Here is a 23322-nt window from a genome sequence, read left to right as displayed (position 1 = left end):
TATAATTGAGTTAATGATTGTTTTGCCTGCTTAGTGCCTACTTAGTAATGTGTCTTAGACTCTTAAGATAGGTCTTTACCAATAGTATCCTAGCATCCACACCAAAAGTATTTAAGTTTGTGTTATTACTGCAAGTAATCGATTATACAATACTATAATAGATTACCTAGGCAAAAATTATTTTCAAAGAAATCGATTATTATCTATGGTTAATCGATTACTTGGGAGAAATATTTTAAAATTCTAAAAATCTTGATTGTTGTTACCGTAGCTTGCAACAATTATAAATGGCACGAAATAATACTTACTGGTTGAGTCACGACCAAGTTGCTCTCGTTAAGACGTTTCGTGGTACTGCCCAAAATGTGCAAGCAGACAATCAACCACGCCGTCCCCAGGATCAAACAGCTCAAATCTCTGTTATCAAATTCTTACTGCACTGTAAGAACCGATCTCGAATACACCAACCACGATATGGCTACCAATGCCAATTCTCGTCCCACGATACTGACTACCAGTGTCAGTTCTCGAAATGCCCACAATTTGGATACTCGTGCCAATTCCTATTCCTCAATACTGACTACCAGTGTCAGTTCTCGAAATGACCATAATATGACTACATGTGCCAATTCTTTTCCCCCAATACTGACTACCTGTGTCAGTTATCGAAATGCCTAGAATATGACTACCTGTGCCAACTCTTTTCCCTCAATATTGACTACAATTGTCAGTTCTCGAAATGCCCACAATATGGCTACCTGTGCCAATTCTCAATATCACGGAAAGAAAGGAGGAGAAGTTTGCCGGAAATGCATCGGCGGAAAATATGAGGGAGAAAGAAAAAGTTGAACGAAAGCGCATTCAAGTTGGGGCAAGTTACAATGAGGGGAGAAAGCCTTTATTTATAACATGAGATTTTTTCCATGTCCCTCATCTCTCCAATGTGGGACTTGGGAGTTGTTTTTTCAAAACTCTTCTATGTGGGACTTGGATGTTTTTTATATTTTACACCAAAAGTTCCCACTAATGGTTTTCAACAAACCATGTTCCAACAATCCCCCACTTGAAATTAAAAAACGATTTCCGAGAATATTTGTGGTCTCAATAAGATTGTGCATAAACAAAGGTGTCATGCGACTTGAACCTTTGCATAGTGAGTAAGATCAAGATTTTACTAGAGTGACTCCTAGTCTTGAACTCTATCTCTAGCATCAATCCACACACAACCTTTTCAAAGGTGTATTCTATAAAGCCCGTGCATTAAAGGTCATGCCTGTCTATCCCAGTATAGTGAACGCTCTAGAAATTTATGCCCCAAAATTTCATAGGAAGCAGCCCCCACTCCCACATTCACATAGGTGAGTCTATCAAGAGTACTCCTGTAGCCTAGGTACTCCACAATTGGAGTATAGATCTCATTAAGAGTTTAACTCATCCTTACATATGCTACAGGAATCATGCTTCTCATAATTTTATAGCAGGTTCATTCTCATATCACTTCACAACTTGTTATTACCCATTAAACCTAGTTCTTGGGATCTCCAGTCAGTTAGGTCGGGTTATGATCATGAGTGATCCTCTTTCTACGGGAAATAGTCTCATACTCTTAGAAGTGTTATGGACTTTCTCTCTAGCTAGTCCTTTCGTCAAAGGATCTGCTAAGTTATTCTCAGTGCGTACATGATCCACTCTAACAGCTCATGTAAAGAGTAACTCTCTAATGGTGTTATGCTTATGACAAGTTTGTCGTTTCTTTACCGTTATAAAAATGGTTCTCAATTTTTGCAATAGTCACGATACTATCACAATGGATCAACACAACTGGTATCAATTTTCCCATAGGGGAATGTTTGCAACCAAATTTCTCAACTAGCTTGCTTTTTCATTAGCTGTTGCTAGTGCTATCATCTCAACTTCCACATTGGATTGAGCTAACATAGTTTGTTTCTTATTTGACTCTATATATTCCATCTCATCATTTATGGCTTCTTGCCACAAATCAACATCCAAAGAATTCAAAACTTCTTGAAAGTTGATGGATTATCCTCCAATATATAGACCATATAATTAGGTCTATACTCTCTAACAATTATTGCTCTCTTACTTCTTCTAGGTTTTATTTCAAACCTTTCATTTTCCATCATTATCTCTAATCACAAGTATGTGACTAGTTGATGTGCCCCCACTATTCCTCAATTTAAAAAGGAATTTCTCTTCATTGAAACCAACATCGTTAGACTCAATGATCACTTTTGCATTAAGGTCGTAAAACTCATACGCCTTGTTGTTTACAACATACCCAATGAATATACATTCATAGGATCTGTGAGTTTAACTCTCTAGGGCCATACCATCAGAAATGATTTCATAAGCAATTATATGTATCTACTCTACTGATTTATTATCAGTCATTTGATACTTGAGGTAGTGGTAACATAATATATAATTTTTATCTTAACTTCCTCAATATCATATTTCTTTATTTCTCAAGTGCATACCAAATTAATTTGGCAGACATATATGGGTTGTAGTAATTACAGAGATCATCTGACAATTCATTCATAATGAAATTCATAAAAGTATTCATTTTCATTTCAGATAGCTATATTAATAGCTAGTTTATCCTTCTTCTTTTTTCCAACTTTCTTCAGCAACATTAGGATATTGATTTTCAAAATGTGTGCAACTTTTCTCATAATGTGGAAAATTTTCATCTTATGTTACTAACGTTTGAAATTTGTCCCATCAAACCGAAATTGTTTGTTCAGGTCATAGTTGTTCGGTCTAGTAATATTATCTACGATTGTCATTGCAGTAGAAATGTCTTAAAATTGTTGTTACCGTAGCTTGCAACAATTATAAATGGCACGAAATAATACTTACTGGATGAGTCACGACCAGGTCGCACTTTTTAAGACGTTCTGTGGTACTGCCCAAAATGTGCAAGCAGACTATCAACCACGTCGTCCCCTGGATAAAACAACCCAGATCTCTGTTATTGAATTCTTACTGCACTGTAAGAACCAATCTCGAATACACCCACTACCATATGGCTACCAATGTCAATTCTCTTCCCACGATATTGACTATCAGTGTCAATTCTCGAAATGCCCAGAATATGACTACCTGTGCCAATTTTTTCTATCAATACTGACTACTAGTGTCAGTTCTCGAAATGCTCAGAATATGGCTACTTGTGCCAATTCTTTTCCCCGAATACTGACTAACAGTGTCAGTTCTCGAAATGCCCAAAATATGGCTACCTGTGTCAATTCTTTTCCCCCAATACTGACTACCAGTGTCAGGTCTCGAAATGCCCAGAATATGGCTACCTATGCCAATTCTTTTCCCCCAATACTGACTACTAGTGTCAGTTCTCGAAATCCCTAGAATATGGCTACCTGTGCCAACTCTTTTCCCTCAATACTGACTACCAGGGTCAGTTCTCGAAATGCCCACAATATGGCTACCCATTCCAATTCTCAGTACCACGGAAAGAAAGGGGGAGAAGTTTGTCGGAAATGCATCGACAAAAAATATGAGGGAGAAAGAAAAGGTTGAATGAAAGCGCATTTAACTTTGGGCAAGTTATAATGAGGGGAGAAAGCCTTTATTTATAACATGAGATTTTTTCCATGTTCCTCATTTCTCCAATGTGGGACTTGGGAGTTATTTTTTCAAAACTCTTCTATGTGGGACTTGGGTGTTTTTTGTATTTCACACTAAAAGTTCTCACTAATGGTTTTCAAAAAAGCATGTTCCAACATTGACAATGATAATCGACTATCGTGTGTAGATAATCAATTACCAGTAGTAGTAAAACAGATTAAAGTGTTCAATCTAGGGTAAATTCGTATGAACCCTAATTCCTCAATTCTTGCCCCATTTCTAAAATTATTTATACTAAGCTAAATTTTGTGCAACCCCTTCTCTCCTGTCTCTAATATCTACATTCAATTTCCTCAAAATTCCTCAAAATAAAATTATCCCCAAAAATCCCAATTCAAAAACCCTAAATTCAATTTGAAAAATCGATTAAGTAATCGATTATTACCATCCCATTTATGCAACATGAGTGATGAGAGATCTAACCGCATAAAGCACATGGCAAAAAGCAACATAACTTCTGAAATCGGTAGTCCATCAAACACCAGAGCAGCCAAAACTACAACTAGGAATGATTCGTACTATGCTCCTAATCTCCAGACAAAGAGATTGACTAGATTCTTGGGTAGAAAGCTGACTTATGTTCATTATGTTGACCTCACTTGGATGGTGCAGTAAAGGTTCAAATTTCCACATCATTTGGAGGTACAAGGAGTTATTAACTTCATCGAGCTTAATGATAACATATATCTCTCTCTAGTTACGGAATTTTATGTTAATTTTCATTACAAAATGGTGTATATATGACTGTGGCGAAGGGGAGATTGTTTAATCTGGATGCTGAGTTATTTGTGAATGTTGGGGGTCTTACAAGTGATGGGGTACCTCTTGATGATAGCCATGATGAGTCATGAGAATCCTATGATACAGAGGAGATGTACAAGTCTTGTTTTAGAGGAACTCATCTCTATTTGCAAAGAGAAGCAACAAAAGTTGGTGCGTTTTCGATCGAAAATAGGTTATTACACTATATACTTGCTTATATTTTGGTTCAGAGGAACACTAATCATGCTAAACTCACCATCAACGACCTGAATTTGATATTCGCCATTAAGGAAGGGATAATGGTCAATTGGTTTTCTGAATTCCTCAAAGTAATGTTTGGGATTGCATCTTCTTCATAGAGACTATTGGCATATGGGATCTTCATTTCCCGAGTTATTGATCATCTTGGTATTGATACATCTAATGAGGAAATTGTGAGTGTGAATTCCTACAATAATTTGGTAAGTGATAACCTGATTCATAATATGGTGATTTACAAATATCCTAGATGATGGATATATCAGTATGATTATAAGTTTGCGGTTGGCCTTGATCATATTGATGCAGACAAGGAACATGACTCATATGACCAGGACCCTGGAAGTCCAAGCATGGATTGGACTCAGTTTCTTTCTTTGATCAAATCTCGTGGAGAACAACCACCACCATCTAATAAATAGTTTAGCTTAGGATTATCTAGCTTTTCCTAGTTAGGTGTCAGCTTAAGTGTGTGTGTGTGTGTGTGTGTTTGAGCTTGTTGATTCTAGACTTCTTATCTTTTGTTATGTTTGGTTTGTATTACTTAACTCTATGGTTTATAATACTGCCTGAACATCTTATTTTTCTCGTATTGTGGTTTTTATGTGCAATTTCTTGAATGTCTACCTTTTTGTTTCATGATTACCTAATATATGTTTCTCTTGATCATATTTTATCTACCTGATAATTTTGTTTGACTCAGTATGCAAAATGGATAGTATTATGGTTACGATTGTATGAAAGTTGCATGTCTTTAAACCCTGAAACTTTTCTGATTATTAAGCACGATAATCGATTACTATATGTAGGTAATCAATTATTTCCAGTCCACTGGTGCATTTGTTGAATTCTTTAATTGCTTGATCAATCATACAAATTCTGATATGGTTAAGTCAATATACAAATTGTAAAAATATTTCCTTACTTTTGGCCATATTATTCATAATAATTTATTGCTTTTTCATCATGCCAAAATGGGAGAAAGTATTGTTTTGATATTTTGCAGGTTTTATTTTTAATGCTTCTGCAAACCTAGATATAGGGGGAGAATGATGTGCTACCCACACTACCTCTTGCTTAGATTGAAGGGGAGATAATAAAGTGATGGGGAGTAGTTCTTTCATTTTCACAACCTTAGCAAATCATCAAGTTGATTATCGTCCAGCTTATCAATCGAGTGAAACTGTTCAAAGTTTTTCAAAGTTTGTCATCATCAGAAAAGGGGAGATTGACATTGAAATATGAGTCATAAATTGTAAGTTTGATTGACGTACTTAGTTTTGATGAAGATATGAACTTGAGGAAGATAAAGTTTATATGAAAGCTTGAAGACGAAGACAACTTTACAAAGTAACATGCCAAGACTCAAGGTTATCATAGATTTAGGGAAACTTTTATGTTTTATAAAAGTCCTAAGATGATTGCTTAGACTAAGTCTAGGTTAGGTGAACCTAGGATGGAAGTCTCACAAGATCTAAAGTTGACTTACTTAAAATTGAGACATTTCATTCATCCATACATGATCAGATAATGTTCGAGCATTAACCACACATGATTTTATTGCATAAAGTTATATATATTTTAAAATCATGCATTTCATAATCATTCATCATGTAGGAGGTTCATTTCACTTTCAAAGAAACTGCTCTTTAGCTCTATTAATCGATTAACATGAAAAGAGAATCAATTATCCAGGTATGAAATATGATAATCGATTAGGCAATATGATAATCGATTATTTAGAGTTCCAATAGCTAAAGGTTTTTGTCTTGTGGTGTCGATAACCGATTATCAAGATTAATAATCAATTATGTCCATCGCATATCTTGTGTTTAACATATTGATAATTGGCTACCATCTTAGATAATCGATTAGATTACACAGAAAACAATTTTGTATAAAAATCATTTTTCTACTCATTGGTTAATAATGCGAGTTTTCAAAATTTCATATTTTCCAAGAACTCTCTTTGGGAAAACTTATGTTTGATTTGAGATAGTGTTTCTTTGAGATCAAAGAGAGAAAAATACAAAATTTCATATTTTCAATAAAGTGCATATTGAGAAAACCTTGTATAAATAATATTAGAATCTAGGAGTTCTTGTGTGATTACCGTTGTTAGGTTTAGATCTGAGGTCATTTTCAATATTAGCACATTAAAGTGAAAGTTACTCAGATTTAGTTTTGTATTAGTCGAGTGAATTATGATTCTCAAGGGTCTTGAGAGTTAGTGGTAAAATCCTAGTTGTGGTTGGATTGAGATATTCAATGATACAAGGACCTTGGAAGTGAGTTAGGATTAATTGGTGCCAGAACCATAGGTGGTGAGGATTATCCATAGAGGGTTGAGGTTCAAACCGATCAGGGATCTCCATAGTCTGAGAAAGATACCTTGTATTTATTGGAAGTGTGTTTTGTAAAAATACATTGATTTCCATAGTGAAGAAAAATCTCTCAAGATCAGAAGGGGAGGCTTAAATGTAGTTTGTAAATGGACCCACAAACAAACGAGGATAAAATCTCTTGGGGCACTTTTCTCTATCCTTAATCTTTTTACTTTTCAGTTTTTACACATATTGGTTTTGATTCTTTATAATGCTTAAATTGAATCTTAATCTAGATATTCTTTTTAATATATTTTTATTAAGCTATTGAATCAGAGAGAACTATTTTGGTGAAACTTGATTAACAAGAAATCTAAATTTTCCAAGATTTCAAGTTACTGAATAATTGATAAGTTACTGTCAATAATTAATTACTTTCTAAATAATCGATTATTCTTAGAAATAATCGATTATCATGGTCTGTATTTTTTATATTTGTGATTAACCGAAAAAGCGGCTTTAGTGAACTGCTACACCTATTCACCCCCTAGGTGTGTTATACTCTAATTTTACCCAAAACTTCTGAAATTCAAGATTTCATAGTCTTCTAAAATATGCACTTCTATCCTAAAATCTTTCATTTATGATTAGTCACAATGCTCAAGTGAAAATCATTTGGAAATCAACATAGAGTAACTGATTACTCAAAGGAGTAACCAGTTACTTAGTTGAACAAAAATATTGGGTAACCAATTACCGAATGCAGTAATCAATTACTTCATCTTTCATCCAAAACAAATTGGTTTCATTCCAAACGTCTTTTACCTTCATCTTGGAATATGATGGCTAGTTGGAAGCCTCTTTTTGAAGGTATTGAGACACTTTGTTCTTGCAACTTTGAGTTTTTAACTTTTAGATTTTTTTGAAGTTCCATCTGAGTGTTGTCTCTAACTGCTTTAAACACTAAGAGCATTATATGCTAATTATTGAAGGATCATATGGAATGCAAGTTTAGAAGTGTAATATCTTGTAAAACAATCTTTGTCCTAGTCATATTCTTTATTCAATTTGTTGTAAACCTTTCATCATAGAGTGTGGTGGAAAGGGCAAGAGTGTTTCTTAGAAGAGGTGTTCTTCTAAGTCTGTGAGAAATTGGTGAGTGTGTAATGTGCTTGTAAACTTGGGGTGAGACTTGTAATTGCAACTTATTATATCAGTGAAAATCTCTTGTGTGGCAAGAAGAATGGAGGTAGCCTTTGGTGGACAAGAATGTGAACTAGTATAAATTTTTGGTATATCTCTACTATTCTCCTTGCCCTTTATATTTACATGTTTTGTACTTAAGATTATTTTCTACAACTATTCCACGGTTACATACTCTTATGTTTAAAGTTGCAAAATTTTTGACTTAGTGTAGGAAACTAATTCACCCCTCTTAGTTTGTCATCTTGATCTTATAATTGGTACCAAAACTTAGTTTGGGTAAGATACTCCCTAGATCCTATTCTTAGAGATGGCCTCAACATCTTTTCTAGGAGAAGGTTCCAACATCAATCACCTCCAAGATTTATTAGAGAATGCTATGATTTATAGAATGTATGAATAAGAATCTTTATAGAGTCTCAGGATCTTGACATATGGAATGTGATTGAAGAACGGCCTTACATACCCTTTGTAGTAATACATGGTGTAAGGGAGATAAAAAAACAAAATCTTCTTAGAATGACGATGATAAGAAAATTTTGAATGTGACCTAAAGGCCAAAAACATCCTCAGATAAGCCCTAGGCATAGACGAGTTCTTTAGAGTGTCAAATTGTCAGTCTGCCAACAAAATGTGGGATACCCTAGAAACCACTCTAGAGAAAAGATCATAGATCTTCAAAAAGGTTTACTCACCTTATAAACCATCTTCTTGCTTTAGGAAAAGTGTTGTCCAATAGTGATCTCAACCTTCAAGTTCTTAGGTCATTTACCAGAACTTGGCAACCTAAAGTGACAACCATCTCCAAAAAGAAGAGTCTATCCAAAATGTCAATTGCTGAACTCTTTGGCAAATTGCATGAACATGAGTTGGAGTTAAGACAACTTGAGCATCACGAAGAAGAAGAAAAGAAAAATAAAAATATCTCACTGAAAGTAAAGGCATACATGTGTGAGACCTCCGATGATGATTCAAAAAAGAAGCCATGGAGGACATGAGTTTGTAGGTCTAGAAGTTCAGCACGTTTCTTAAGAGAAACAGTACGAGCAAATGAACACCGTCAAATAGATTCACAAAAATCAATGAACCTTCAACATCTGATCAGACATTCATTTGCTTTGAGTGTGGAAATCCAGGCAACATAAAGACAGATTGTCCCACATTGAAGAAAAATCCTTTCAAAGGGAAGTCTGAAAAGAAGGCAGGAAGGATAGAGTATATTGCTTGGGAAGATAATGATATATGCTCCAATTCAGAGCTTGAAAGTGAAGAATTAGCGCACCTATTCAAACAACCACACATCTTAGAAAAAGGATGTCTCCAAAAAATTAATTTTCAGAAACAAAGTATGCAAACTTCTAATTGTCATAAAAATAATCATAAGATAGTTAAGCATCAATCCATTTTCTTTTACTATAAACATTTTGGGCATACACGCAATAGTTGTATAATTAGAAAATATGGTGTGCTTTCAGGCTAATATAAATGGGTAGAGAAAGGTGCTAACACACTAGGGCCCAAATCAAATTGGGTACCTAATAAAAATTAAGCTATTCTATAGAAATTCTTGGGAGTTGTCAATGAGTTATGGTACTTTGATAGCGGTGGCTCAAAGCATATGACTGATAACAAAAGCAAGTCCTCGATCCTGACTCTAAGGGACAAAGACTTTGTTACGTATGGGGACAATAATAAAGGTAAAACTCTTGGAGTAGGTCATGTTGAAAAGCCACCTTCTACCACCATAGAAGGAGTTCTATATATTGATGGACTCAAGCACAACATGTTGAGTATCAGTCAGCTATGTGACACGGGGTTCCATGTGGCTTTCTACCATGACAAATGCATCATCAAAGACAAGGTATCTAAAACTCTAAATTGGTCGGTAAGAGAATCAATAATATTTACATGATTGCTTTAAATGAAGCTGCTCTTAGAGTAAAATGTTTAGTAGTCAATGATAATGATGCATGGCTTTAGCCTAAGGGAATTGCTCATTTTCATATACATTATTTGAATAAACTAATTACAAAAGACCTTGTTGTTGGCTTACCTAATATGAAGTTTGTTAAAGAAAACTATGTGATACATGTCAAAAGGGTAATAAAAAAACATCTTTCAAACAAAAGCATATAGTTTTATCCAATAGGTCATTACAGTTGTTACACATGGACTTGTTTGGCCCTTTTAGGACTAGAAGTTTTAGTGACAACTACTATACTCTTATTATAGTAGAGGATTTTTCTTGATACACGTGGACAATATTCTTTGTTGACAATAATGAGGCATTTAATGCCTTTAGAAAGTATGCTAAGAAGCTAAAAATGAAAAATCCTTAAAAACACTGCTATAAGAAGTGATCGTGGAGAAGAATTGTTGGTTAACAAGGGCTCAAACTTCACCTAGAGGGGGTGAATAGGTGGCTTGAGTAAAAATTAAAAACAATTCAGATACAAAAGATAATCTCAAAAACTATTGGTTTTAATATATTAATTGGTTATTTAATCAATTAACATAAAAACTTAAACTATCGATTAATAGAAGGCTTAATCGATTAACCTTGTTGATTTACTTGAAAAAATTTGTTCTTGATGTAGCAAGAAAAAAGTGATTAATCTGATAATATGCACTTAAACAGCTCTATGAAAGTGATTCATAATGTAAATTCACTTATGCAATAATCTCTATACGATTGTAATCAAATTTAGCAAAATACGATAATTGCACGAAAGTAATAGTGTAGGGAAAGAGAGAAGATAACACAATTGATTTATCGTAGTTCGATTGCCAACACTGCAATCTATATCCAGTCCTCCCCTTCTAATCTTAGGAGATTGATTTTACTAAGAAGAAATCAAATGTTTATATATACACTTCTTCCACTAAGAATTCTCTTGGAACTAGCTTCTAATGGATCCACACCACTTCTAATCCAGTATACCCAAAGAGACCTCTTCTTGGACCTAACCCCAACCTAGAATTTCCTCCTTAATTTCTCTCTTCTTTCAAGGTGATGCCTCACACCTCAAAGAGACAAATTAACATATGGTCGATAAAATGTGTAGAAATTTTTTTACACCTTGATGTTCTAATCATACACTAAAATTTAGAACAAATAACCCTTTGATGAATCTCACAATCTTAAAGATACAAATTAATGATTATGAGACACATAGGAAAATATTTGAAAATTATGAATGCTTTAGAGTAAATGTTATTCAAAGATTCACAGAACTCTCTTTATCCATGTAAAAGTTTCTATTAAACTTTTTAGAGAAAAAAACTCTTTTGAAAATTCGTGTTCCCATTTGAAGATCCTTATGAAGCTTGAACTTGAGTCTTCATGTTGTTGTAGATGATTTTTCCATGTCTATATTCTTTATCAATCTTTAAGCTTTGTCTTCATCAAAATTATGTCTTTGCATACTTGCATTCACAAGAATTTCAAAACGCTTCTTCTGAGGAATTTGGTGATGAACTTGGAATCGTTCATAATTTCTCTGCTCCTAGATCACCACAACAAAATGGTGTTATAGAGAGAAAGAATTGGTCTTTGCAAGAACTAGCTCGTACTATGTTGAATGAGACTCATCTCTCAAAAATAATTTTGGGCAAATGCGGTTAGTACAATATACTACATTCCTAACAACGTTTTAATAAGACCAATTATGAAGAATACCCCCTATGAACTCTTCAAGGGTAGAAAACCAAATATTTCTCATTTGCATGCGTTTGGTTGTAAATGCTTTATGCTAAATAATGGTAAGGATAATCTAGATAAGTATGATGCAAAAGCAGATGAATGAATCTTTCTTGGTTATTCTCTAATCAGTAAAGCTTTTAGAATCTTTAATAAGAGAACTTTAACCATTGAAGAATTTGTACATGTTTCGTATGATGAAACTAACCCCTCTAAGAAGGATAAAATTTATTTTGATGATTATGACTTGCCCATCTCCTCTCAAAGAGAAGTATCCATTCATGATGAAACAACCAACATGGAGAAAATAAAATAGATTATGATCTACCATCACAAGAAGAGCATGCTCATTCCGACTTGCCTAAAGAATGGAGAGCATAATGAGATGATCATATCGACAATATCATTGGTGATATCAGTAGTGGATTTTCTACTCACTTTAAATTAAATGATGCTTGTATGAACAAGGCCTTCATATCTCAAATTTAACCATCAAACATTGATGATGCAATTGATGATGAGCATTGGAATCTTTTTATGCAAGAAGAGCTTAATCAACTTGAGAGAAAGGATATCTGGGAAATTCTCCTTGACCTAAGAATAGGCATATGATAGGAACTCGATGGGCTAAGAAACAAAGCTAGACTAGTGGCCCAAGGTTACAACCAGAAGAAGGTATAGACTTTGATTAAACCTTCGCTTTGTTGCTAGACTTGAAGCTATTAGGCTATTGCTTGCATATTCATGCTCTCTAGACTTTTAGTTGTATCAAATGGACGCAAAGAGTGTCTTCCTTAATATTTATATTCAAAAAGAGGTGTATGTTGAACAAACTCCAAGTTTTCAAAATAACAAACATCTCTCTCATGTACAAGATTTCTCATTGAAAAAATCATAGGACCTGGTATGATGTCTAACAAGCTTTCTCATTGAAAAATATTGACAATACTCTTCTTATAAAGAATATAGATCATCATATTTTTTATGTTCAAATTTGTGTAGATGATATTATTTTCGATTCTACTAATGAGATTTTGTGTAGTTAATTCGGTAAGAAGATTAAAGGTGAGTTTGAAATGTCCATGATAGAAAAATTGAACTACTTTCTTGAACTTCTAATCAAGCAACTTAAGGATGACATCTTTGTCAGTCAATCCAAGTATTGCAAGGATTTTTTTAAAAGCTTTGAAATGGATGAATGCAAAGCTATTGCCATTCCGATGGGATCAAGAACATACATCGATACTGACGAAGCTGATAAATGCATAGATATTTCAAAGTATTGAGGTATGATTGACTCCCTTCTTTATTTTACTACTAGTAAACCTGATATAATATTAAGTGTCTACTTGTGTGCATGTTATCAATCTAAACCTATGTCACATCTTGTTGCCATAAAAAGAATAATGAAATATTTGAAAGACACAACTGATGTTGGATTGTGGTATCCAAAATGAAGTATATGTGACTTGGTGGGGTATTCATATTCAGATTTTGCTGAATGAAAAACTGAAAGGAAAAGTACTAGTGGTACTTTTCATATCTTAGGTAATGCATTAGTCTCTTGGTCTTGTAAAAATCAAGCATGTGTTGCTCTAAGTACTGCTAAAACAGAATATGTTGCAGCAAGTAGTTCTTATCTTGAATTAAATGTACATTGAGAGATGTACCTTTAGAATCAAGTTGTTCTTATCTTGCTTATGCATTCCATTAATAATTCATCGTCATTCTGTGCAACATTACATGCCTAAGATTGGTTGAAATTAGCTTATGTAAGAGAAACTTGTTTTTTGGAAAGCACTGCCAACAATATAGAACATCAGATTGCCTTTTGTCTTTGTATCAATATCTCCTTGACCCCGGGAGAGTTGCAAAGAGATACATATTACTCCTTCAATTGTCATGCTAGGTGGCACTTTTAAAGGTCAAGCTTAAGACCTTAAATATCTGCTTATCTTGAGGTAATCCAATTTTTAGATTTTTTTTTGGTTTAGTTTAAAAAATATTATGACAACTTAAGTGACTTGCCGAGTTCTAAACCTTTGTAGAGAGATTTATATAATGTTGATCACCAAAACAGAATACATTACAATACTAGTTCTATCAACCTCACAAAGAATCTTATAATTCATTTTCGAACTAAACATATCAATATAAGGCATCACGTTTTTAGGGACCATGTTCAAAATAAGTATGTACTTTTAGAGTTTGTTGATACATATAGGCAACTAGCAGACATATTTACAAAACTTTTGGCTAAAGAACCTTTTCTTTATAAAATTAGATGATAATCAGGCATTCTTGATTAAGCTAACTTGTCCTAAATATTTTCACATGCTTATATGTTTGTTTCATTATGTTTATAGTATGCCTACTTGTGCTTAAACATGCTTTAAATTGCCTAATTTTCATATTTTTGGGGTGTGTAATCAACTACTCTAGGAGAATAACTGATTACCAAACATTGGGATGCCTGAAGGATTCAATAATTGATGACACTAACTGATTACTCTAGGTGAGTAACCAATTACTGGATAAGGTAGTGAGTTTGAGTAACTGATTACTCTAGATAGTAACCGATTACTTAAAGTTGAATTTCTGAATATTGGATATTTTTACATTGAGTAACTGATTACTCTGATAGAGTAATTGACTACTCTGTGCATTTTTAAGGTTCCTTCTCATTTTTTCAGACACTTCATCTTTTTCCTCAAAACCTCTCACTTGTGGAAACCCCCTCCATTTCCAAAAATCTCATTTATTGCTTGTTTTGCTTGAAATTTGTGGTATTTCATATCACATTTTTAATTCTAAACACATTCCAACCATTCTTTTTAAGTTTAGAGAACCAAATCAAAAATTCCCAAATCTCAAAATATCAAAACCTAGAAAATTCAAAACCTCAATTTCATGGCTTCTTCATCAAGAACCAAGAAGCAAGGTACCAATGCTTCTCAAAAGAAGCAACAAACTTCTTTATAGGCTTATCCTTTGGATTTGGTATACCTTATTGAAAACAAAGAGCAATGTGTTGTGTTCACATAGCTTTTCCTTGAGAGACCACTGTTTCCTCCTAAGTATGGTAAGTTATAAACTTTCTAGTTAGATGATTTTCTTCTCCTTCTTAGCCAACATCATATTTACGTGTTTTGTGAGGAACATTATGTCTACTACCTAGAACTTATGTGGGTATTTTATTAGAACCTGAATATGAGGAAAAATAAAATCTATTCCTTAGTCAAGGGAAAAGACATTGGCTTAGACTTGAGGACTTTCAGTTCAGTGTGCTTTAACATACCATGCATAGGTGTCGAAGTCGATTTTGGACTTCAATGTTCATGGGAGGAGTATGATAGAAAGGATTTATATTATTCCACGTGTAGATTTTCTAAAACGGAAATAGAAGAGCTTAAGTAAAGGGAATTCGATGAAACTGTGAAAGATCAAGATATCCTCTTTGTTGGAAATCTCACTTTAGAAGATAGATTGTTGCATTATCTTCTTAGTTATGTTGTAGTTCCCAAATTTTCCAATCATTCACAAATTGATGATATGGAACTATAACTAATGTATGCTATTAAGAACAATATTTCCATAAAGTGGGCTATGAAGATAATACGACATATGTGGTCTTTTAGAGGTACACGCAACCCCTTACCTTATGCTATCATCATAAATGCCATACTTAAGCACTTTGGTATTTTCACTATTGGGGAGTCTATTATCAAACTAGATGCTATAGATAGCAAGATTGATGTGGATGTGATCCACAGAATGCGATTCTTTTGAGACCCAACTGATTTGCTTTACAAACATCAGAGCGATCAACCAGTTGCTCCTTTGGAAAATCATTTTGTTGACCCTCCTGCACTTCAGCCCTCTACATTCCATATCGAGTCATCCTCATCTTTTTCCATGCCTACCAATCAGATTATCATGGATGAGTTGGTTTCACTTTGAGGATTCATCACTACAAGGATGGATACCCTTGATACTCATAATCAACAAGATTAGGCTGAACTTAGAAGATTATCTAACCATTTGGACTACATGGAAATTGACTATGATAGTGACGAGTCGGAGTCTTAGGGACGACGTCTAGGACGTTTTGCTTCTTTTTGTATGTTTTAGTTTATGGACTTGTTGTCTTTTGGGTTGAAATATTTTAACTTATGTGGATTATGTTTTGTATGAACCTATTTATGCTATAATGTTATGATGTTATGTTACTTATATTGCTTCTATCTTAATATAGCATTTACACTTTATGGTTTATATAATATATTTATGACCTTGGCTTAGATATAAGTCATATATCTTTTACCATTTTTTGTATATATTGTTGTGCTTATGGAAACATAATTTTTCCTTCTTTCTGATCAAGTCAAAGAGGGGGGAGTTGGAGTTTTTATGTTTTTTTTATTTAATCTTTTAGGACACATGTTCAAAAATAAAGGGGGAGCATACTCAAATCGACATGTCAAAATCATATGATGTATGCAAAATCATAAAACTTAAACTTTCAAGAAGATGTTGGTTTATCATCACCAAAAAAGGGGAGATTATGAAGAAGATCTTGATCCCGACCTTGTCATAATTTTGGTGAAGGACACCAAGATCAACAAAAGGAAGAAGACCTTGAAGACATAGAAGACAAGCTTCCAAAGTTCAAGATTTCATAGTATTCTAAGATAGATACTTCTAAGATCTTATATCTTTCATTTAGGATTTGTAATAATGCTCAAGTGAAAACCATTTGGAAATCACATTGAAACTTTGAGTCAAATGATCTTAATTTTTAAAATGCTAAGTAACGAGTTACTTGACCTAAGTAAGGTTATTGGTTCTAAATAACAGGTTACTAGATCTGAGTAACAGGTTACTAGGACTAAGTGACAGTTTACCCAAGTTGAGTAACAGGTTTCCCAGAAAAAATAACATAGAGTAATTGATTACTCAGTTGAATAGAAATATTTGGTAATTGATTACCTAATGTAGTAATCGGTTACTAAGAGTTATCCAAACTGAACAACTTTCATCCAAAATGAATGAGTTTCATTCCAAATGTCCTCTACCTTCATCTTGGGGTATGACTAGTTGGAATCCTATTTAAAGCATTGAGATACTTTGTTCTTACAACTTTGAGTTTTTAACTTTCATATATCTCTTAAGTAACATCGAATTGTTCTCTCTAAGTTTTCGTACTTTAAATACTACGAGCATTGAAAGATCATAAGGATTGCAAGTATAGAATTATAATATCTTATAAAGCAATATTTGCTCTAGTCATATTCTTCATTCAATTTGATGTAAACTTTTCACCATAGGGTGTAGTGGAAAGGGAAAGAATATTGTTTAGAAGAAGTTTTCTTCATTCAATATTTGCCCTATTCATGTTTGGAAGGTGGTCAATTAGCATAATTTGTGATCTTACCCCATCATATGCATACTTCAACCCTTTAAGAAATATTGTGACCCTTTCTCATGGTGTATATTTCTTTACATCAAGAAGTACATTACAAGAACATTGGACATCACAATTGCACTTAGGTAAGAGTCTAAAATTGTCTATCTCATCCTGAAATTGGCAATGGACTCTTACAAGTCTGCAATTTGAAAAAGGTTGCCTTAGGAGAATCTCTCATTGATTTGATCCCAAATTTCATAGGCTTTATCTATTCAAAGTACAATGGAAGGAGTTATTGGCCTAGTTATCCAAGAAATCATAATATTCTTTGCCCTTTTCCCATGCGTGGTAGACGGGATATGTTTTGGGTGGCATTTGTATAGTGCCATCAACAAAGGCTAGCTTTTGTTTTGATATAAGGCTCATCTTCATTGCCCTCGTCCATTAATGATATTGTTCACCATTTAAAAGGGGTAAAACTAATGCGTTGGCTGAATTCTTTGAGGGGCGTACATAATAATGTGACACTAGATCTTATGATAGATTCTTTGAAGGATTTGTGGTGCTAGGAAATGTTAGGACTAAAGAAAGATCAGAAGACATTTGAAAGCAACAAAGCTCTTATTGAAAGAGATATGATACTATGAGAAAATGATTCTCAAGAGACAAAAGATATTCCAAAAGATTGAGTTTCAATCTTGGATGAAAACACAAAGTAAAAAAGCTTACAAGGAAAAATATGAACAATAATATTATTATTATTGAAATTGGATGATGAATTATACAACGGGTCAATCCTATTTATACAAAATACAATATTCAAACTCCTAACTAATTCATTTTATACATTTTACATGTGCTATAATTTTGATGATTTGGAATAATAATGGTTGCTTGTAATGCAAGTAAAGTTGGTTTACATAGTTGACTCTGGTTTTGACCGAGGCCTTGGTTGATGTTCTGACCGGGGCTTATGGTCTTTGGCACGAGTGAGGCTTGGCTTGCGTGACTTGGTACGGGTGATTTTGGGCAGATTTAGCACAATCATTGGTTTGTTTGGCATGGTCATTGCTTTTGTCATGTTGCTTTGGCTCGGCCACGGCGGTGTATGTCTTAGTCATAGCGCATCAGAATCTGACCTTAGCACTGAATGTGGTGCATCAAGAAGTGGGTTTGGCGCATCAACATATTTGGTCATGGTGGTGTATATGGTGCATCAGGAAGTGAGCTTGGTGCATCAACATCTGCCTTGAGTGCATCATGCCATATCATGTTGGCTTTGTTGCTAAACCGATTTTTATCATTTATCTTTGATATTATTAATATACCTTGAAATGTAATATATGTATATTTAAAATATAAAAATGAGTTATTTGAATTCATTTTTATTGCTCTTCAAACTTTTTCAAAATTTGAAAGAAATGATGTAAATAATTATAGTTCAACAATTAGATTAAAAAAATCAAGTATAATATTATTGTCACCTAAGAATGTCTTTGATTTAAACCAATAAGAACTCATACTTGTGACTATATATTTTGTTTGACACTCTCATTCTCACACCCGTGAGACTAAACACGTGACAGGTTATGACAAACGCCCATCATGCATGCTCAACAATTCCATTTTCTTTGTCCAAAGCCTATCACTCTATAAAACCCTCTTCACACTCATGTTTTACTAAGCCACTCATTCTTTCTGCACCACAATTTAATTACCAACACCAAGTCACAAAAATTACACGTCAACTACATTGCCTTTGCATGGTTACAAAAACTTTCAAGAACCAACAAAAGTGGAGATAAGAAAAAACTCAACATCAGGTGAAGTCACAAAGTCCTATTGTTTTTTCAGTGTTCTTCATTTGCTAGAGTCATTGTCACGTTAGAGATAAATAGATAGAGCTATAGAGGGAAAGGCCATGGTTTCTATAAAGGTCACTCTCTATGTGTCAATTAATTGAACTCTCTGAATTTTTTATTTATTTGGCATTTAATCAAACATGGCTTGATTCAACCCGTGAATGTGTTAATTCTGTTGTCGACCACCTAATATATGCTTCTATAGAATCCCTTGGCCACAAGGAACTACACAACAATAAAGAGTCACGAGATGATTCAATACAGTACTCACCCAATTTTGCCCTTGTATTTTAGGAACTAGGATCCGCAATTGCTAAAATTTCATGTTTTCCATGTCCCAAGTCGATATATTTCACCTATTAGATCAGAGTGGAGAATCAAAAGTGAGATATCACGTCTTGAACCAAAATCTTAAGACATAAGTTTTATAGACCTTTTGTACTTATAAACTCTTTTACTTCTCCCCGCATATTCAATGTGGGACTTCACACTTAAATAAACTCAACACTACCAAATAACATAAAAATGTTAGTTTATATTTTTTATTTTCCTTTTCAAATAGGTGGTAACTTCTCATTGGATTAGCATATAATGAGACATAAAAAGTGAAAGATCCAAATTTCTATTTTATATATCTATCTTCCAACTGTTAATTAGTGACCTTAGCATTTATTTAAAGCAGTAAAAATATAACTTTTATATTAGGAAGTATTGTGTTTAACATTTTTTATAGGCAATGTTGTTTTCCAGCGGGTGGGGAGTGCACTTAGAAGAGTTTAAACTTTGATATTTATATTACTAGAATGCAAATTTACTTTGTGTATTTTTTTATCAATGTTTTTAGTACACTCGTTAATCAGACCCGATATCAATTTTATTAAACTATAAACTTAATTTAGACACCATGTAAGGGATATGAAAGCAAAGATTTAGTTTTGACAAAATAAGTAACACTATTATATGATACAATATCAATTTTGTAAAAATATTTATTTTTTACTTAATTGTTAACATTCCCCTTTGAATTTAGCATTAATTAATGCTTGAAATCTCATTTGAAGTAAACAATATTCATGCTAGTACCTTACAATTTATCCAGATACTCAATAGTAATCGATAGTCCTAATACTAGATGTAATAATGGCACATGTTTTTCAAAACAATTAACAATGTAAATTTTAAATTATTTTTAATTAAAAGAAAGTAAAAAATTAGTAAGCCTATTATAATCTTATATTCTAGTACTAAACTCTCTAATATTGGAATACCGTGCTCATACCTTACCTATCAATGTAGCACATAAATTCTCATCAAATTAGTGATCATCTCTCAAAGCATATAAGTGTTTGCTTGTGAGTGGAAGTTCATATTTGAACAAAACAAGCAAATACTCTGGCATGACAATGTCGATGGGTGTAATAGGATAAAGATGTGTGGAAACCTTAATTTTGCTTTAAAATATAGTTCAATGCCATGAGGATGAGATCCTATGAAATATCTTAATTAACCGAAGAGAACAAGTTACTTATAATTGATCTTGGAATTGTAGTTGTGATTCACCGTTTAGTTTATGTAATTGTGATATCTTTCCATGATACACTAAGTAGCTTTCTTGTTTCTTACCATCTTTTAACATTGTTTTAAAGTGTCTAACTCAACCATAATTATAGTCACTATATTTCGATTTCACGAGTCCCTACAACAACATAAATCATAATTGTGACTATTTGTTGCCACAACTACAATAAATATAACATAATCTCAACCTCATGTATAAGGTATTGACACTATAAGGTTCTTACTAAATCTCTAGAAAGACTAAAAAGGTCAATGATTTAGTTATTGTGAATAACACTTGTTAAGATAGACTGTCACACATTCCGAAAGAGATTAGTTCTTAACTTATACGCTAAAAAGTAATTATGTAAGTTTAACATGAAAACCATGTGTAAATAGATCTTAAGAAATCATAGTTTTCACATATAAGAATAGTTATAGATTACTAACTTTTACCCATGGCGATACGATCCTCCATTTAGCTGTCGTTTGGTGTACTTGGTTTATAGAGAAACTTTTCTATCTCCTTCTCGTTCTTACTATGCTCTTGCTTAAGTGATGCCTGATAGAGCAATCTTTTATGGGCAGAGATAGAGACAATGTTTCTGGTCCTTTTTTCTTGTTAGCATCAAGCACTATATATAGGCTCTTTCCCCAATAGTCTTAACATTTCATTGATAATTCTTCATCCAAGACTTATGTCATTCAAATAATGAAATAATATATTCATTCGTGTCACAAGAGGCATTTTTATTACAAATTACACTAACACCCTTAAGTTTTAGTGAAATTACATAAAATATCATTCATTTTTTACACCTACAAAAAACCCCTGATTTTTATACATACATTATATTGATTACCCTTACATGAGAAATAAGCATGATCTTTTAAATAAAAAGGATGATAAGTTTAATTAACTTAAATAAAATATGATATATTGTGGGTACAAGTCCAAATTGTATACGAGTCAATACATTTTCATTTTTTTGTTCATTACAAGATACATCAATAATTCTAAGTAGATATTGTAAATCACTCATATATTATATTTTAATAAATAAAAATAACGAACATGTATTGTTGACTCATATACTATTTATATTTGTTTTCACAATATATTATATTTTGTTTAAGTTAATTACATTTATCATTCATTTTTGTTTAAAAAATCACACATATTTCTTACACAGAGACAATAAATATAATGTATATATAAAAATTCAGAGGTTTTTTATGGGAGCATATCCGCTGTCTTACTTTTTGTATCATTCCATGTAATATCATCTCTGATTGGTTGAAAAAATTATTTAAATTTAAAATATTATTATTAAATAATTTTCTGACCAATCATGTCTCCTGGCACATGGAATGACACAAGCAAATGAGACAACAGATATAGACCTATTTTTTATATGTATAAAAATAGAAAAATAATTTATATAATTTTACTTTAAAAACTCAGTATAATGCACTCATTTAAAAACCACAAGTTAGATAAGAATTTGGTTGAAATAACTTTGAGCTAAAACGCACATGCAATATCTAAGATTCTATTGGTTTTTCAGAAGCTGTATAAGTCTTTGCCCTTTTTTTCAACTAAGCTAAAACCCACCAAAAATCATGTGATTTGATTGGACAAAATGATGCTAAGAGGTTAGCACCAGGTTTTGGAATGGTTTTGCTTATTTTCGAAAATATATACATATTCTTCATTTTTCTAACTTATTATGAGTTTTCTTCTTTTATCAAAAAACATAATATGAGATTAACTTTCAATTAAGGGCCAAACTTAAATATATTTTGTCTATTTATCACGAAGGACCACTATAATTATTCTTCCCATTCCCCTCAATTATTTTTCATTATTTGACTCCATTAGTTCCCCTTCTCTCTAAAATTAGTAATAATTCACCCACAATTCATTTTTTTTCTCCACCCTAGATCTGTTTTTCTCTCTCTCTTTTAGAAGTTTGCATTAATTGCTATTTTTCATTTTTAATCTTATTTATTAAATCGTGTATGTAGTTGAAATGCATATTTAAAAAAGTACAATCAATATCATCTAAATCAACACAATTATTATATATGTTAAGAGACATATTTTTATAGTAAAATAGATAAATATGAATGAATATGGTATTTTATAAAAGAGTTTAACATATACGTAGTTTTTTAGAGTGTAAATGATATATGATGTAATGGTTTTTAAAAAAAGTTATACTAAATAAATATTAAACTCTTTCAAAAGAAATCTATATCTCAGTCCATATCAGAACACAATATAAGTACAAGAGCGTGGTAATTATATAGTTCTCAAATTTCAACCACTAATCCAACCAACAACATTAATGTTAGAACTTACAATTTTCAGTCAATAAAATGGAAGCATGTGTGTATTTGCACTATTTTTTTTAGAGTGGAGCATATCTGCTATCCCACTATTTTGTGTCACTTTTGTCAGTAGATATAATTTGTCAGATAAATATTTAATAATTTTAATTTTAATTTAAATAAAAAATTTCAACCAATCAGAATTAATGATACATGGAATGGTATAAAAAGTAGGACGGTAGATAC

This window comes from Lupinus angustifolius, chromosome LG01 (assembly GCF_001865875.1).
Source record: "Lupinus angustifolius cultivar Tanjil chromosome LG01, LupAngTanjil_v1.0, whole genome shotgun sequence".
NCBI lineage: Eukaryota > Viridiplantae > Streptophyta > Magnoliopsida > Fabales > Fabaceae > Lupinus > Lupinus angustifolius.
Note: the sequence above shows the minus strand (reverse complement) of the source record.